The sequence below is a fragment of the Zosterops lateralis genome, assembly GCF_965231275.1.
Source record: "Zosterops lateralis genome assembly, chromosome: 9".
Taxonomy (NCBI): domain Eukaryota; kingdom Metazoa; phylum Chordata; class Aves; order Passeriformes; family Zosteropidae; genus Zosterops; species Zosterops lateralis.
In genome coordinates this window covers 8,506,022-8,518,945 of record NC_139769.1, presented here as the reverse complement: position 1 = coordinate 8,518,945, position 12,924 = coordinate 8,506,022, and positions in this window count along the sequence as shown.

The following is a 12,924-nucleotide window of genomic DNA, read 5'->3' as shown; positions in this document are numbered from 1 at the left end:
TGGGGCTCAGGGGGCTTGGCTGGACATCCCCAGGCTCCCACGAGCGGCTCTGGACAGGCGGACTTGTCCCTCCTGTGGGGGTGAGGTCAGGGGTCCCCGGCCCCCGGCCCTGTGCAGACACACACGAGTGGGAGGACTCAATTCCTCTCTCTCAGCTTATTCTGAAGCAGAGGCAAAGTGATCTGTTTATCTGCTCCGTTCCTTCCCGGAAAAGGTGTTCTCTGTCTGCATCTGCCGGGCAGGGCTGCCCAAGGGTGTGCCCCTGTGCCCAGGCTGGTCCCGGGGATGTCACCTGCAGCAGGACACCCCGGGGCACCCCAGGGGAGCAGGAGCACACTCAGGAGCTGGGTGCCTGGTGTAACATGCAGGAACTCTCAAACGGGCTTTCTCCTCTCTTCCCTGAGTGCCTCCCGTGTACCTGGAATGAAAGCTATCCCAACCCCCCCCAAACCACTAAACGAGTTCACTGGATTTTAAATGAATATTTAAGATGTTTATCATTTCCTTTCCCTGTAGGAAAAGAAACCCCAACTTGACTACTTCATTTTACTATTTTTAAAAATTACTTTTATTGTTAGAAAGGACTTTTTTAAAATAAAGCTTTTTCTTCCAACACGACCAGTGCTGCTGTTCCTCTGGCTCTGGATGGATCTTGGCAAGAGGAAATGATAGTCTTGTAACTGGTGGGAGATGGATTCGTGCTGCTGTTGTGACACTGCCACATTCTACATTTTTAGTGATGCTTCTTAAAGCTTCCTATTTTATTATAATTTTGTTAAACCCAAATGGTAATTCCTACAAGGCTTGCCCATGCAGCTCTTACTGGACTTGATAGTTTCCATTTGCATAGAGAAAATGTGTCTTCCCTCCAAGGAATCCCTTGCAGGTGGAATTCTGATTTAGCCCATCAAATTAGGAGATCACAGTTTTTCTTCCTAGCAACAAAATCAATTAAAATTCTAACCTGATCACTGGCTGGGCTGCTGCTCTTTATTTGCAGGACTCCCAGCCAGACCACCTAACAAGGTTTGAAGTGAGAATTCCCCATCTCCAGATTTAGATTTTTTTTTTTAATTTAATCATCCTTTGGGTAAAAGTGCCAAGCTAAGATTTCTCCCCATTTTTTTTCCCAAGAGTGTCTTCTGAAGCAGAGCAGTTTTCTGTAGTCCCTATTGCATTTTCCTCTCTAAGGAGTTGGAAGTCATCTGATCTTTGGTGTAAAACAGCATCTCATTCCCCAGCTGCTGGGCATGATCAAAAGCTGGTGTGCTGGCAGGTACCCATGGAATCAGTTTTTGTCCACAGCTTGAGACCTTGTGGCTTTTCATTCTTTCATTCTATGTGCTCCACAGAAATGGAGAGTGGGTTTAGTATGAGAGTGGAGGGAAGAAAATGCTTTTTTCTTCTTGGTTTCCATTAAATTTGGCCTCCATCTGTCTCTAAAAACTGGTCTGCCATCTTCAGCTGAATTGCTGAGTCTCCTCTCTGGTTCTTCCAGCTTTACCCTTTCCCAGCTACCTGGAACTCAGCAGCTTCTGTGCTTTTCTCCTGGCAATAACCCTGCTCAGAGAGAGTGTTGTGAAAGAACTTATCCCTTGAAATACTTTGGCTCTCTCCACACGATATCTATAGGCAGACATCTTCTGTCTAATGGAAATTTGCAATGTGCCATGCCTACCTGTGACACACTGTCTGCAGAGATCACTTCGGGGGGTGCTGAAATAATCAATTGCAAGGACAGTCAGCAGAAAGGACATTTGTCATAGCTCACATTCATTCCCAGGGCCCGATCCTGCAATGTTTTGCTAACAAAATAACTTTTGAAATCTTGCCTAAGTACTCGGGGTGTCAGAGCCAGGCATGTGCCAGAGGCACTGGGTCTGCTGGCTGATGGGGCTGTGACTCCACTGGGTTTGCACCCTGAGCAGGAGGGCTGCTGAGGCACGGGAGAACCAGGTACTGGCATGAAATAAAAACAATATTGGCTGGAGGGGGTGGGCAGGAGATTCAGTGGTTCTGCCTGGGTGAGATGCCCTGGGAAGAGTTGGCCAAGCCGTGACAACTCAGACCAAGCTGAGCTGGCTTGTCCCCGGTCACCCTGGAGAGCTGTAGCAGCAGGGAGCTGGTGTTGGAAAGGACTTTCCAAGTCCCTGATGTCTCTGAGTGTTAACTCAGGTGTTGGTGGAGCCTTGAGGGCTGGGCTGGGCTGTGACTTGCTCCTGTCCCCCTGCTGCCTGTGCCCTCCTGCTACTGGGCTTTCTGGAGAGTGGCATCCAGCTCCAGATTTAGGGATGTGTCTGCAAGAGATCCACCCCCCACCCTGTGCCTGTGGAAGAGGGGTCTCTTCAGCCAGGGCTCTAGTGTGAAGTGAGTTACCACAGTGAGCTGGCTGCCCCAAAACCTGGCTCGGGGAGAGTGGATGACCCTGTCCTGATGTGTCGGGACAACCCCTTGTGGGCAGCACTGGGCTGCACATCTTTCCTGGTATATCCCTGTCTGCCCGACAGCCCCAGCCCAGAGCCCCCTGCAAGCGTCAATAAACCACCCGCACCGCGGGCCTTACACTGCCAAACAGCTGGAAAACGGGGAACAAGCCCCTTTTCTTCTCTTCCCTGTAGATATTAATCCTCACATGCACAAAACTCTGGCAACTTGTATTGTGATTGTCATTAAACTAATGCCTTAAGAGTGTCTTCTTGGTTAAGTTAATGTATCCCAACGAGGCTTTTAAGCTTCCATTTCAAAGCTTTGTTTACAGTTAGGGTGAATCTAGCAAATGAGTAGGATTAAGGTGTCATGTAAAGCATGAGCCTTGCTGGGACAGAGTAGTTTTAAGCTTTGCAAAGTCTATACCTGAGCCCTTCATCTGTTTTAGTGTGTTTTCAGTGTCACTGTTTAGTGAATAAGAGGGATTTGAATGAAGCAGGAGTAATTATCACTCAGATTTCAGTTGTGAAACCAAGTCTCCTTTGAAATCCTCCCCTTTCTATTTAAGGAATTTAGGGAATATTATGTAATGACAGTTGTAACAATCTAGAGCTCACACAAAAGACAGAGGCAAAACTTTCTGTGCTTTCTGAGATTGTGGAAAGAATGTCATACCTCAGGGTGATGGCAAGAGGTACTCTGGATGCCCCATGGCGGGGAGAGCTCTGTCCTGAGCCTGTGAGATGCTGATGGGGGAGGTGGAATTGATCCTGAGCACCAAAGAGACTTAGTGGTGATCTGGACTAACTTCTCTGACTTCTCAGGGAATGATTCTTGGCAAATCAGGCTGATTTCAGATAACTGAGGCTGCACGTTCAGAAACACACAGCCAAAGTGAGCTGCCCCTCTGAAAAGATGTTTGTTTTTCACTGGGAAATTCTGGTTGCACAGGGAGGACTGACTGAGCTGCCGTGCCTGTCTGTGTACAACAGCATTCTGCACGTTTCATGCTTGTATCACCTTCCTGCTGCTTCCAACAGGTTCCAACAAGCAGTAAGAAATGCTCTTTCCAGATTATATTCCCAAGCTATAAATAGTGATTTCCACCCTGCTCTGAACAAACACAACACTAGCTGAAATTTCAGTTGAAACACATTTTCTGAAGAACTCAGGTCTCTCTGGTAGTGTTAGGTTTATTTCTGGACTCTGCCAGCAGTCTCAGTGCTGGAAATGTTACACCATAACTTGCTGTTATTCTATGCAATACTTTGCCCTTTGCAAATACATAGCTTGAAGACATCCAGTGGTGTTTCTTGGAGGTCAGGATGGAGTCAGTAAAGTCAGACTGATGGGGAGATGGGCAGTGGGACCGGCTGAGATTGGCTTTGCCAGGTAATAATGAGATTTTAACGAATGAGCATCTGGGAGCCAGTAGTGCCCGAGCTCTGAGTTACATCTCGAATTATGGGGGGGGGTCCATCAATTCTGCTATGTCATGTTTAGATCTTTTACATTTGCAAAGTTCCTACAAGGACAGGAGCAGGAGCTGCTGTGTCTGTCCAGGGCTGCGCTGTCTCCTCCGCTTTACTCCAGGGGTGTAACGCCACGGCGGGGGGTGACAGGGGCCAGATGGCCCCGAGTGACAGCCGGCGTGCTCAGGCCAACACTGACCTCCAGTGGAAAGCCCTGGGAAGCCGCTCCCGGCTCCCGGGGGATGCTCAGCACGGGCCGGCAGCATCCCGGCCCTTGAGGTCCTGTTCGCGGCTGGGGGGGATCAGGACATCGGGGAGTTTTGGGGTGTGGTCGGGATGAGACACCGTGAAGTTTGTTTGGGAGGGTCGTTATGAAACACGGTGGGCTGGATGCAACCTCCGGGCTTAAAACACCGGCTGATCACTCTGGGGAGGTTTCAAAGGGAAAGGGTTTCTCTTACCCTTTACCCTTCACCCTTCTTTTACCCTTTTTCTAAGCCATCGCTGGGCACAGGTTACAGGATTGTGCTGGCTGTCCCCTTCAGCTCTTCTCCCTAGAGTGAAAATAGAGAAATGGGTGGAAGCACAGTGAGAATCTGTGCCCTTGATGGAAGGGGAGGGGTTGGTGATGACAGATCACCCCTCTGCAGCAGCCAGTCCCATTGGCAGCCGGACTTTGTGTTTGAAATGTGCTACACGATGGTTGAATGGCAGAGCTGGGGGCTGGCCTGGCTCTTAACAGCACCCAAAGTGCCAGGCAGAGCCTGAGCATTGGCAGCACAACATGCACAAGCTCTGGGGAGACATCTGGGGTGCAGTCATTTCACAGCCTTTGTACTTGTGGTTGCTCAAGTGGTTACACTGCAGCAGTTGGGGTTATGGATGTAATGAATCTACTGTGCCTTCCCAGCACCAGCAAGCAGCTCTGGCTTGTGGCAGTTCAGGGTGTTGCTTGGAGAAAAGGTGCACCACTTACACACATGCCTGGGAAAAGTTCATTTTCCATTTGCATCAGCACTGCTGAGCCAAAGGCAGCAGGTATGACCTCTGCAGAGAATGGGCCCAGTGGTCTCAGTAATTTTTGGGTGCTTTCCATCTGCACCACAGTCATCTCATCTTGGTTTTAAAACTCTCCTGCTAATCAGGTGTTGGAAACCAAATCAAATCTCTAGACCCACTTTCAGGAGGTTTCAAGTGGTCTGGCTGGAGCAAATGTACCTCAAAAAGCACAAAATTGTCCAAACTCACTGACCACCCTGGCTCTTTTCTCAGAGTCGGGCCATGGGTTTCAGAAGAGGAATTAGTTCACCTGTGCAGGACAGGCACACACGGGTCTTGGTTTTACCCTTTTCAGATGTTCTCTGCTTGAAAGACAGGAGTCTGAGTAAAGCTAAGGGAACTCTGCTGTGCCTCATTATGCTCAGTGTCAGAAAGATGCTTATATGGAGCTGTAACTCCCATCCAGCACTCTTCTGTAACAGAGATGTATTACCCATGGCAAAACAGAGTAAACAGATTGCCAAACCAATCTCATCGTTTGGAGCCTTCACCCTCAAAAAATCACGAGTTTTGCCTTCCCAGAGACACAATTAGGAGAGAACATTTCCTTGCCAGACCCCAAACACATCCCAGCAGAGCTTCATGTGTCCCTAGAGATGGCGAAACTGCCACTTGGTCAAGATGCTCCCTTCAGGTCACCACGGAAGGGAAGGGGTGTGGGTTTGGCTCCTGCACTGTGGGCAGCACCCGCGAGGTGGCAGCCAGGTGACAGCCAGGGTGGGCCACCCTGGGCTCTCCTGCCCAGACCCCACCGGCCGCAGACCCTCTCCAAGCAGCGTTTGCTCCTCCCTGGTTACTTATTGTTAGGTTTTCCACAGTGTTGGTTTAAGCACGTATCCATCCTCCCCCGGCTCGAAGCCCTTTTCTTTCCAGGCTGTCTGCTGCTTGGATTCTCCCCGAGCTGATGCTCACCCTCTAAGTATAATTGCAATACAAAGTAGTTTCAGAATAGCGTGCAATAGTGGCTAATTATTTGGAACAATTATACATAACAAAGACAGAGCCAAGCAGCAAGAGGGCTTAATTGTCTGGCCAAGCATGAAATAGCACAGGATTATCGCTCACAGGGGGAGGGGAGGCAACAGAAGAGAATTGCCCCATAGAATAGGCAAGAATCCAGCCTGCTCTGGAAGACAAAGTTTATTGAAGAACTTGAAAATTCCCCGTTGAAGCATCTTCTGAGATGGCAGAGAAGACATGAAAAGGATAATGACCCAGAATATGGGCTTAAGGCACAAATCCCTCCAGTGACAGACTCCAGGCCTAGAGGCGCTTAAGAACATGCTTAAATTTTAAGCACATGAATAGTCCCCTTTGACGGCTCACGTGCTTAGAGTTAAGCTCAGGCATAAGTGTTTGTAGGATTGGAGCCCAGATTTTTATTGCAACTAGGCTCTTCTCAGTAATGACAGGAAATAAGAGATGTATAAAGTGCACAAACTCCCAGGGCAGTGCAACGAAACCCTTTGCTCCATGTGAGTGACAAGAACCTGCAGTGAGACACGACAACATCCACACCTTCCCTCCCTGTCATGGAGCTGGGGGAAAGAACAGCAACTACACAGGGAGAGCAGCATCTCCAAGTTATGAATGGACCCTGAGAGTCCACAGGTGTGGGTAGAAAGTGAGGAGGTTGCAAAATTGAAAAAAGATCACCATTAAAACTTAAAAAATGCTGCGAGTGTTGCTGGAGTTCATCCTTGCTTGAGAGTATCAGAGAGCAATGTCTTGGGGAACTTTTGAGATGATGTGGAAAATGAGGATAATTTTTGGTAAAAGTCATGAAAATATATATTAGAAAATCCTGCAGAATATGAGCAAATCAATGCAATAGTAGCTCCTCTCCAAATCATACCTACTTAGGCATGCAGCTCCTTTTCCTGCAGAATAAGGTTTCTCTTGTGTGATATTTTCCCTGCTCTTTCTCCATCTCTGAAGGTTTTGTTTTTTGCAAGGCTTCCCATTTTTATAAGACAGCTACCTGCTGGGCAGTAGCACTGGTCCCTCTGCTTGAACCTAGATCACTGTTTTTCAACTGTCTTTAGGGTTGGAAGGATTTGTTTTCATTAGAGGTACAACAGCCTTGTGCTGGTGACTGCAGATGTGCTACAGTGGTGGTAGGAAAAGTGAAAAGTGTGGGATATAGATGCTGTGGGCTTCAGTGGGATGGCTGAGCACAGGACCTATGGATGTCTCATGTCCCAGACCTACAGCCACGCCTGAAGGTTTGGATGAGGGTGCCCATGCCAGCAGCAGCATGTCAGAGCAGTCCAGCCAGGGGACGTAGCTGTGGAGGAGATTTTTCCTTTGGAAAAATGAGTGGGCATGTGGTTCTGCCCCACAGGAAGCCAGCCCCCCCTCCCCACTGTTGGCTGTACCCTGCACACCCCTGTCAGCTCCCCAAGGGCTCCACAGGGATGTGCTCCACGGGGTGGGAGCTGCTGGTGGAGGAGGTGGCCCCACCCCTGCCTCCCTTGGTGCACCTGGGACCTCAGCTGTGGCTTGGCCATGGGCACCCCTGGGTGCAGCCTGCTGCTGGCAGCCACTGCAGGGCATTCCATGATCCATCCAGGCTCTTCATCCGGCCACATGTGCAGCCTCCCTGCCTTTCCCAGGCACAGACACGAGCTATGGGAATTCCCACACTGCCTTTTATAATATATTTTATAATTCTCCTTTATGCCCATACAGGGTGGGGAAGGGGGGACTGGGCAGCTGACATCACCTCTGGGGAAGGGTCAGGCCAGCTGGTGCCAGTTTGGGCTGGGATGTCCCTCAAACACTCAGGATCTTCCCAAACCACCCCAATGTCTCCGTGCATTGCCAGCCTGCCACGACATGCCTGTGCAGCAGCTCAGAGCAGCGGGGCACGGGTGGAGGATTTTCTCTGAAGCCAGAGGTTAATTATGCTTTATTGGATAATTTTCAGCTGCCAGCGCTGGCAATAAAAGGGATTTCCTCTAGATGGCACGCTTATCTCTGCACTGGGAGGGAAGCCCGCCAGCCTGCGTCCCCTGCAAGATCCCAGCGATGTATTTTCAGGGAACAGATAACTTATGTCCTCTTACATCACAGTTTGATTGCTCAACAGCTAGACTATACAAAAGCCTGGAAAATGGTAATAAGAAAAGTAATTTCATATTGAGCACTGTTAGGATCCAGTTAGCTGGATGATGCTAAATATCCATCTTGAAGAAATCATAGAAATTTCCAAGTAACATAAAGCCAGATGTGAAACATCAGCCTTTCCTTCATCAGCCCTCAGTGTTGCTTCTTCTATGTGAGTGATCTATTTTCCTCTCCCCAGCAAGAATAAGCAGAGGGTTACCTGCAGTAAGTGAAAGAAGTGGGGGTGTGTGTCCATGTGAAGCCTCAACACCCCCAGAGTGGCTGGATTAATTTTAATCTGTGTGTTGACAGGTTTCCCCTCTCTTGCCCCTGTGCAGCTCAGGGCAGCAATTTCTTCTGGTGGTTTGAAAAAAGGAACAGAAGTTCACACCTGTCTGGAGCTGAGATTCACCCTTCTGTGCAGATTCAGTCACAATATTTGAGTGGTGCAGTTTAAGAAGTTTTCCACCTGACAGTCCTTCACTAAATAAGGGGAGAGGGTTAAGGGGTTTGGTTTTGCCTCTGCTTCTCTTCATATGTGAGATGCCTCACAACTCTTCCCCTACTTTAGGTTGCATTTTTTTCCCTCTGTTTATTCAACTCCTTCCAAAGATGGGAACAGGGAAAAGGAGCCCTGTGCTGTATTTCTGTGCAATCTTATGTAACATCAAGAGGCAAAATATATTTATGAAGCTCTTTGTGAAGCAGCTCCATAGATATCAGCATGTACATTCAGGGTTGATTTTTCAGAAAGATACAACAGATGGACCCAGATCTGATCCCCAGCTGGAGATTGCTGGATACTTCAATAAAGACTCCTATCCTCAGTCTTTTTCTACATAAAAAAAGAAAGAAAGGAAAGAAAAAAAGAAAAAGAAAAAAAGCTAAAAACTTTTTATACTGATCAAGCAATATTCCAGTAATTTTCCACCTTTTCTGTCATTTCCTCCTTTGAAGGCCCTCTCTGTATTGCTTCTGGCACCCAAGTTGAAGGTCCTCAACTGGCACTTCTGACAGAAGTGGACTTTTGTGATCTCAGTGGGTGAGGTGGGCATGAGCCGCTGAATTGCTGAATGCAGAAAACTCACCATCAGGGATTTCCTGGACAAGTTTGGCACGATCAGATGCCAACATGGAAAACCTGGAGACTCAGAAACCTCATCACAAGTTTCTAAATCCTTGTGGATCTGGCACTTCTTTTCGGTTCTTGCACTGGTGCACCCACTTTTGGAAAATCTGATGCCCTCCCACATATATCTCTCACCTCCCAAAAAACCCCTAAAAATCCTTCCTTCTATTTTCAGGGGATTTTGGAAAGAATGAAGTGATTTAGCAGGCTTGTTTTCACAGGGATATTTTTCCTTGTGTGGTAGGCACAGTTACCAGGCTGTTCTATACACATTGCCATGTGCCAGAGCACATAATTGCCTTCCACATGCATCGGCCTTTGGCTAATGTGTTTTTTATGGCAACCAGGAGAGCTGGCTTTGGTGAGTCTCAAAAGTGCACCTGGTGGTTTATGGCTTGAAATCACTGTGCTCCTCTGAGTCATGTAAGTGTATGTATCTCTTTTCATGTCAGATTGCTGAAGAATGGTACAAAAAAAAGGCTTAGATCGAGTCAGAGTTAATCAGTTGAGTGTTAAGCTGTGTATGAGCTTGCCTTGTGGGCTTCAAACCACATGGGATGGGATCAGTTTTGAGGAGAGAGCAGGAGGCAAAGTTTTGGAACTGCAAGCCCAAAACTAAAGTCCTGAAGTCAGATCATAGCACTTAAATGAATGTGTTTTTAACATGTTTTCCACTTGTCTGAGGAGCAGAAAAGACAGGGATAATTGTGCTCCAAAGTTTCATGGGGCCTCAGCCCTGAACACAGGGTTCCTGGGAAAAGGCTTCAGTGAAATCCAGGCCTTTTTTGTGTGGATTTTGAGACACCTACATTTGAAAAGTCAAGTCAACAAACCCGAGCTGTCCAACATCTGAACGCTGCAGGGATGGATATTGGCACTTGGCTCTGGTGGTTTCCAATCTGGGAATTTCATCTATCTCTCACTATCTGTCACCACCATTCCCACTGACCTCCCTGTGCTGGGAGCTCATGGTGTGCAGGCTGCAAACTGATCTTTGCAAGCTGGGAGCTGGCAGTGAGGGGCTGGAAAAAGGGTTGAACTGCAGGGAGCACTGAAGGTCTGAGCCTTGGATATGGAAAGAAGAGAAATAATATCAAAGGAAATCACATAAGTGGAAAAAGAGCCCCCTGGGGCAGCCCAGGCAGCAGCAGGTCTGTCTTGTTCGTGTTTTCAGAGAAGTTAGAGGTCAGCCAAGCTTGATAACGAGGTAATAAAGAAAAAAATCCATCACTGAGCCTTGGGGGACTTGTAGATGCGGTTCTCATCAGAATAAACGAATTTAGATTCTGCTCGGCAGAAGCAACAAGAACGATTATGGATCACAAACCCAACAGATCATCTGGAAGGGTGTGGGAGCAACGTCGGCTGGGCTGGAGCTGAACTTTCCACAATTCCCAAGGGCTTCCCTTCCCGGGGCTTTCCCCCCCGGCCGGGAGATGCTCGGGGCAGGAGCAGCGATCGCTCCCTGCGGGGCTCCGGGATTCGTGTTCTGCCCTCCGGCTACACCCCCCACCGGATAACGGTCTGGGAGGACGGTCAGGGCAAGAGTTTTTTCCTACGGGGAAAAAAAACCCCAAAGGTGCCTGGTCGTTGTGGTTGGTTTTGCAGCTTTCGGGAGGCGCTGGGACACCCAGGGGAAAACCTCGGCCGCGGGGATCCACCTGCTGAAGGCGTCAGCAGGGCAGCGAACACCGACCCCACACGCCTGGATCAAACACCTCATTAAGACAAGCGGGAAAGACAGTGAAAATCAATTTAAAGGAGAAAAAAAATTCACAATGATCGCTTGATGGCCTTTAATATTTTTTCCCCTTACTTTTGAGACTTTTTGGAGATTCTCTCCACTCCAGCAGCACTGATCCCCACGCACGTTTGATTCCGCAATTTAACGTGAAATGTAAAGCAGAGTTGGGTTCAAACGGGAAGTGAGGCTGTCTGTAAGGAAATACTGCAGGGAGGAGAGCAGAAAAATTAAAAATCTACACAAGGAAAAATGCTTCCCTCCCAGTCTAGCATGCCCAGGCTCAGCGGGGCGATGACAAAGCAATCTTTTCGGGTAGATCATTTTTTTTTTTTTCGGGAGACAACATCACTTCTTAGCCCGGCGCACATTAAAACGCGCCCGTCGCTCCGTGTGGATGCACGGCCGGGGCTGTGTGTATTTGTGTGTGTGTGTCTGTGTGTGTGTGTGTGTGTGTGTGTATGTGTGTATTAGTGTGTGTGTCTGTGTGTGTGTGTGTCTGTGTGTGTGTGTGTGTATGTGTGTATTTGTGTGTGTGTCTGTGTGTGTGTGTGTGTCTGTGTGTGTCTGTGTGTCTGTGTGTGTGTTCGCGCCCTGTCTGGGATCCCACCGTCTGCTTTGTTTCACTCCAGGCTTTCCCTTTTCTCAATCATCTCGGGACGGGTGTAGTTCAGGCACTTTTTCTCGTTTTGATTTGTTTCTGCAGCCGATCTCGCGTGGCGAAGCCGAGGCTGAGACCGACCCGGCGAGCAGGAGCCGTTCGGGGACAGCGAGCGGGATTCATTCACTCTCACATTCCATTGTGGGTCATCCCCGACTGAAACGGGGACCACATTGTGCCTCGAAGCGGGCAGGAATCGTGTCTGTGCCGGGTGATGGGGACACGCCGTTTCTCGAGCTGCGGCGCTCTGGGTGCGCGATGCTGAGCGGGAGAACCAGGAGCGGGACAAGGCACCGGCCGCATCCCACCAACAGCGCCTCGCACCAGCCTCCTCGCCTCCCCCGGACATTTCCGACCTCACTGGGTTCCCCATGACCATGAATACAGCAGCCCCCGCTGCCGGGGGCTCCCCCCGAGGTCTGCCCACCTCTCCAGACGGGAGGAGAGCCTCCAGCCGGGGCAGGGCAGGGTGGGCAGGCAGCAAACACCCACATCTGTTTCCCCTGGAGCCGTGCGAGACCAGCCTGCAGACCGGGGATCGGGGGGCGGCCGAGCATCCTCTCCCCCGGAGCATCCCCGGGCTCTGTGCTCTGCCCCCGGCCGCTCGCAGCGCGTCATTTTGTGTCCCCCCTCCCCGCCCGCCCTCCCCTTGGCCGCCCTGCAGAGGCACAAGGCGCAGCTCCCGGCGGCTCCTCGCTGCCATGAAATGCACCAAGTGGAAATTCAATCGCCCCGTTGTGTGTGTGGTCGAAATCTCTGGCAGCTGCTTCGGAATTTTTTATGACACTTTCGTTTATGTAGGGGAGGCATAACTATTATTTTACTTAATAAAAATGGAAAGCGGCTCGGGTCTTTTCCCTCTCCGCTCTCTTCCATTTGTTCTTCCCGTCGCCTTTCCACCGGGTTGATGAACGGAGAGTTTAAACAATGTTGGTAGGAAGGATGCGGCATCTCCGAGGCATTTCTTCGTGTTAGACAATTATATATACGAAAAAAAATCGGGAAAAGAAAGAAAATAAACATAGGTATAGTTGAATATATATATACACACAAACATAAGAGAGGGGGATCTATGAGTACGTGTTGTGAACACAGGTCAGGAGCATCGAAGAAGTGTAAAAGTGAAAGCTCAGGAAAACTCTCCCAGAGCTGACACGCGCCCGCGGGACAGACTTCCCACTTTCCCGAGAAACTCTCAGCACGGTTTTCCCCTCTACTTTTCCTCTCCGATGGAGAAATTCTCCCCGATGTCCGCGCTGGCGGCGAGCAAGGAGGATGCGACCGACTCCGCGCGGAGGCTCCGGCTGTGAAATCGCTGCTTCCAGCG